Source organism: Cucurbita moschata, unplaced genomic scaffold (assembly GCF_002738365.1).
Source record: "Cucurbita moschata cultivar Rifu unplaced genomic scaffold, Cmos_1.0 Cmo_Scf00012, whole genome shotgun sequence".
NCBI classification, from domain to species: Eukaryota; Viridiplantae; Streptophyta; class Magnoliopsida; order Cucurbitales; family Cucurbitaceae; genus Cucurbita; species Cucurbita moschata.
The window spans coordinates 283,054-289,704 of record NW_019268528.1 but is presented as its reverse complement, the minus strand read 5'-3'; the positions used below and the strand labels follow the sequence as shown (position 1 = coordinate 289,704).

Below are 6,651 nucleotides of genomic sequence, written 5' to 3'. Positions count from 1 at the left end.
TTTTTTTTTTTTTTTTTTTTTTTTTTTTTGCTCAGTCGAGGAAATGGGGGGCTATGGGATAAGGTATTAATAGAAGGGAAGAGAGAGAAAAATGGGAAATTTTTTAAGATCAGCGCATTCCTTTTTCAAAGGCTTTAAAAAGAATGTATTTGTGCTGTGACCGAGTCGGCAATGGCGGACTTGTTCTTTATTTCTTTATTTTCCTTTTTTTTACCTTATTTAAAAATTTTAAAAAATGTCTCTTCAAATTGGTTCAATTCCCCGAGGGAGAGACATGGAAAATTCAAATTCCATTGATTTTAAATTCAAAAAATAAAAAATAAAAAAAGACAAAATTAATGGATAAGCGTATTTTATTCTTAAAATTAAGAGGTTAAAACTAAAATTAAGACCGGTAATTTTATGTTGTGTCCTTTGAGGTTAAAATCAAACAGCACAATTGGAATGTTTTTGAAGTTGTCTTGTTTCTCCAAGTACACTGTCCTCTCTGCCTTTTTTTCACCTGCAAACGTGGTAAAATCCTATTTTTTTACTGTTTACCACATTTTTTCTTCCTTTTTTTCACACTGAACTAGTCAGTTGACCATGATGTTTTGGGAGAAAGATGCAAAAAAAATAAAAAAAAATGTATATTTTTTATGAACTTTAGGGTGAAGCCATGATAGGGGATGGGCTCTGGGCCAAGAGCCTGTTTTCCTCTCATTTGATTGGAAAAAATAGCTTTTTAGATGAACTCAATAGAAGTGGAAGTTTTTGGTTCACAAACTTTGTGCGGTCGTGAAGTTATATCATATCCGAACGATCTACGTTTATGATCTCATATATTTTGCTTTTCAAATATAAAATTTTAAAACACTTTTGAAATATTATGGGTATTTTAAGTAATTTAATCTAGACCCGTTAAACTATATTTGTATAAACGCTTTAAATATCTGGTTTTCTTTGAAAAAAAACGAGTGAAATTATGTTAGAAACTACGGTCTAATTCTAGCAACTAAAACCCATGAAGAGTTTGGTGGTTTTTCTTGCAGCCGCCGCGGCCACCCCCACCAAAAGCCATCCCATAGAATGAGAAGAATTAGAAACTTGACTGCAAAATTAACCCTTGTTGGGGGTCACCCACGCATTCAAAAATGGACAGAACAAGGCTGTCTCCAATGCATATTTGACCAAGGAAAAAGAAAACAAGTCATTTAAGCAAAACCATTATTCCCCATTTGGAATAACCACAATTCATATATATCCAAACCCAATCCTATCATAAACAGTTTCCAAGTTGAATCACTCAAAAGGGAAAATGGGATGGCGTGATGGACGCACACATAGCCAAGAGGCCGTCACTTTCTCACAGGCATTTCATCGAACAGTTGGAAGGCAAGGAGACATCTTTTTTTTAGTGCCCTTAGACTCCCACTCTTCACTTCATGACCCCAATTTAACCAATCTCTCTTTTTTCATATCCACTCTAAAATAAACTAAAATCGATCGATCATATAGTTTCTTTTTCATTTTTCAAAAGCCGGAGTTCCCAAATTGGATTGAAATTTTAAATTTTAAAAACATGACGGTGACGAAAAATAATGTGACGATAATCTTGATTTTCGTTCAACGTTCTAACGAAGAAAGAACCGAAAGTGATCCACGTGACACAAAGGGAAGAAAATTAAACGGCATTCTGACCAGCAAGTTTTTGGCACTTGGTGCGTCACTTTGTTGCCCGTTTTGCGCCATGGGATTCACAGCCATTTTTCCCTAAACGCTATTCTTTTGCTTAATTTCTTGACTTGTAATTTGTATTTTCTTCCCTTTTCTATTCCCTTTTTTCCATTTCTATTTGAATTATGTAATTTATTAGCCATTCTCTGTACTTAGCTCGCATTTAGGCAGCAGGTTCGCGCATGAACAACTCTTGGGATCGATAAGCTAACTAATTTTGGTTGGTACTAACGATGATGTAATAATATTAAACTCATATCAGTAAATCACTTTCTTTTTTTTTAATGTGCTTCGATTATTGACGTGTTTGCTTTGTTCTAGATAATAATTAGCATTTATCTTCCTAATTCAAAGATTCCCGTCGACTAAATTGTATTAAAATAATTTTTTAAAGGGTTATTTTGAATAAGACTCAATGGAATCCTATACTTTACTTCAAACTTTTGAAATTATGTTTCCTTTTATGACGGAAGGTACATTTCAAATTATCATGGTGATGTAAAGATCGAGCCATCGTTTTGTTTTTAAACTAGGCTAGTTCGAGCCAGATAAACTTTTATTAAAATATTGAAGCAAGAACATGTGTTTTTATTACTGATAAATTGTTCAAATAACAATAAGGTATAACAGAGTCAGAACACAACGAATCTCTTTATAATAAACATATTCATTTCACAAGTTTGTTTTATTTACGGATACCAATAAAATATCGAACATTTAAGCTATTGTCATAATAAATATTATTTTATGGATATCATTGTTATTTATTTCCATACTTTGAAACTTTAGGATATGAGTATAAACTATGCTACAATAATATTAATTATTAAAGTATATATATATATATATATATATATATATATAGGATTGGGACAAAGGAATGTTTGGGCTTACTACAAAAGGACACTGTCGAAAAGGGGCTTATTATGGCAAAATTAAGAAACCAAAGAGGGCTTGATTCTTATTGGGTAGATGGTGGGTGGGTCCCACAGATGACATTGGAAGTGGAGCCCACGTGGGATATTTTAATGGTGATGATGGGCTTAGCTAGTTGGATGTGTGGTGATCATGGAGGCACATGATCCAGCTGCCTAACTCTGCTGTTTATGACTCATTCAGGGCCTTCTATGTTCGACTCCTGTCTAGGTTTTTTTTTTTTTTTTTTTAAATTAAAAATTAAATATAAAAAAAACCACCATTTTTTTTAATTATTTTTAATTATGGGTTGTTAAGATAATTTTAATTTTGCATCTCCTATAGGAAACTGTGACAAATATGCAAATATCCATCTACAAAATAAATTTTAAAAAATTGTTACTTGGTAATTACTCGACGTATTTCAATTTTTTAAATAAGTAATAATTGATTTTTTAAATAAAAATTGGATTATCTAATTCTTAAAATAAATATATAATATTTTAATTAGTCGAGTTAAAGATTTTTTTATAAAATATAAAAACCTTATTAGGATTTTAATTACTACTATTCTCCTTAATTCAGGTGGGGGAAAAAAGTATATGAACACGTGGCAATACCCCAGGACGTGGGAAACGTTTCTATCCTTTTCTTTAAGAGAAAAAAAAGATCAATATTTTTTACTCTTAAATTAGAAAAAAAAAAAAGTAGTGAAAAAATGTATCATATTTGACCTTTTTTTCATTTAATTTTTTAAAAAGTATATATATATATAATAAAATATAGTATGATACAAAAACGATTAAAAAATGACATCATATTATTAAATTAACGAGTTTAAATAGATTTTTAGATTTCTTTTTGTCAAACCACTCAACTTTACTTTTAAGATTATTATGAAAATTAAGAATATTTGAATTTGGATTGTCATTGATAAATGTTTAATATTTGAGTTTAACGAGATTTTAGTAATTCATGTAACATACGATAGATAAGTATACTTTTTAAATAATTAAAAAAATTAATCCAATAACTCGACACGACCCAACCCAACCCAAAAATAGAGAATATGACTGTGGATTCTATTTAGATTATTGAGGTCACCCATCTAACCCATCCCAAATTTGGAGTGGGTCCAAAATATTATCTGGACCTAACAGATGTATACCCTAATATTTATGGATATTTGAAAGTGCTTTCGTATAAATAAATAAATAAATAAAAAAAAAAGTTTGGTTAAACTCACTGATTTTAATACGAAATCTGTTAATCATTATTAACACATGCTGTAATGTAATGTAATTAAAATCAGATTTTAGTTGTATAATGAAGCAGCTTTAAAACAAAACAAGGGAATCAGAGTAGCCAATCCGAATGCAGCCTGGGATTGCTTTATTTTAAATAACCCAAAACCCTAAAAACAATACATTTGCACGTGATACATCAGATCCTTCACGCACCCAACCCAATGCCAAACCCAAAGCCAGCTATTCACACAGCTCATCTTCACTTCTAGAGAACTCACCCACCAAAATAATAATAATAATAATAATAATAAATAATAAAAGAGCGATCGAGCGTTGGAACGTATAATGAGATTTTCAATATGATTAATGTTTATTAAGTAATGAATTCAACCTAAGTTCATAACCCAATCAAAACTGTATGGGGTTAGTCTAGATTGGGTTGGTTTGGTTTTTCGAGTCATCAGGATTTTTTAACACTCCTAGAATGAACTAATCAAGCACGATATAAGAAGAGCTGTCGGAGGTCCTCAAAAACAACAATGACAATGTCCTCGCCGAGATACAATGGTTTGGTTCGAGCGTTAAACACATGACTTTTGAGAATGTTTTAGGAGTTTGTTTATTGTTGTTTAAGGTTTGTGTTTTTGTTTGGGAATAAACGGAAAGAGAGAGGCATATGGCACGTGGGGGGGCAGATCTCTGCACATGGATATGTAAGCACACAATGCTGTGAGCCATTAGTCCCAAAAAGAAGAAAAAAAGAAGTTGAGTTCTGAGTTTAATTTGGTCCTTTTTTGTTGGATTCTCTAATTAAAACTTTGTTCTTTGTGTTGTGTTATTCCTTTATGGGAATCTGTTTTGTGAAATGTGTGAAGAATTCCAAAAAATGGGTCATTTTAGTTTTTCGTTTTTTTAAATGGGTCCATTTATTCCGACACGATTCAATGGAAAAAGACATTTATACCCCTCCAATTCCGAAATTCAAAACTCCCACTTTTCCTTTTCATCGTAGGTCTCCTTCATCTTCTTAAGGTCAGAAAGCGACTCTATGCACCCCATACCAGATTAGTTCGATCGAAAGTTATAAAACTAGTTGAAAAACTCGATATTCAATAATGTAGAATGAAAGACCGTCTTTGTACATAAAACCAAGCCTTGGTTCAAGAATTTGTTAACTTTGTCCCATTGGACGAACGATAAGGTATATCACTGTCCTATTACAATAAATTTGAAAAGATAAAATGAGATGAACAGTAGATAACAAACTCCCATTTTACACAAGGTAAAATGAGATGAACAGTAAATACCTTCACAATAAATGTCTTGTTCAATGTGAAAAAGACATTTATACCCCTCTGATTCCGAAATTCAAAACTCCCACTTTTCCTTTTCGTCGTAGGTCTCCTTCATCTTCTTAAGGTAAGAAAACAACTCTATGCATCCCATACCAGATTAGTTCGATCGAAACAACTCGATATTCAATAATGTAGAGCGAAAGACGGTCTTTATATAGAAAACCAAGCCTCGGTTCAAGAATTTGTTAACTTTGTCCTATTAGACGAACGATAAGATATATCACTGTCCTGTTACTATAAATTTGAAAAGATAAAATGAGATGAACTTCTGTTTTGAAATGTGGTGTCGGATTATTTGATGTTAATGGATATATAATGATAACGTTTAAAATTTAGTTTCCAATAAAAGCATGATAATTAAGCAATTAAAAATATTCCACATGGGTACTCTTACTTACAAGTAATACAAATAATGATGATTAAATTATTTTGACACCAACGATTAACTCATTTAATAGCCCAACCAATAACTCCATTAACCTAATCATGCTTTTTTAAATAATTAACAACAAATTCACAAATTCTAGTGGAACCCATTTTCCCTTCAAATAAAAGATAAATAAATAACTAAATGGATGGTTAATTTTAAAATAAATAAATAAAAATTTGAATAAATGACCCGAACAATTTGAACTAATAAGAAGTCTGACTCAACTCGACCCAACCTACAAATCCCACTAATTTTTTTACCATCATTGTTGTCGATTTCCATTTAAAGAATTAACGGTCGGATCTCGCTCTAAAAAAAATTAAAAAATAGAAAAAGTTTAAGGAAGGTAATGGAAAATAGATTTTCCAATAAAAATAGAAGATTGCACACAAAAAACCCCACATTAGCTATTTGATGAAATAGTTTCTCAAACCCTTGTTGACCACAATCATTGGTGGTTTATTTACATGCCCATTAACATTAACCCTAATCACTTAAATAAAGTCTTTCAAAAAAAGAAAAAAAAACAATCTAATGATTATAAATATTAAATTGGCGTTTTTGTACCTTTTTCTTAATTAAAAAATGGGTCAAATGCTCAAAAAAGAGGTAAAATTGGAGGAGAAAAAAAAAAAGTCAAAAAGGCAAAAAAAAAAAAAAAAAACACACCCATTATCGCCACTAGACAAGATATAAAACATTATCTTAAGTTGACATTACGAGAGTGAGGGTAATATAATTTCTACAACCTAATTTTATTGAATGATTACCGATGAATTCATATGATTTTAGGTCAACTTTTCGTACACCCACAATGTTTGGAGGGGAAATTCTCTTGCAAACACTGAACTTAAACCCTAATTTGCGTGCATCATTCGGTCTAGTTGGAAAAACTTGAGAAATTAGTCAAAAACAAAAAATTACATGATTGTTTGACCTAATAGCTCGTAACACAACTTTTAAAATGAGAAAAATCGAGATCTCGTTT

General features: G+C 31.2%; 1 protein-coding gene across 1 annotated transcript in view; it reads right to left on the bottom strand.

Annotated features, from left to right (window-relative positions):
* LOC111450243 (hexokinase-1-like) overlaps nucleotides 1–6,651 on the bottom strand; it is a 30,921-nt gene that overhangs the window by 13,580 nt on the left and 10,690 nt on the right. The window lies entirely within an intron of this gene.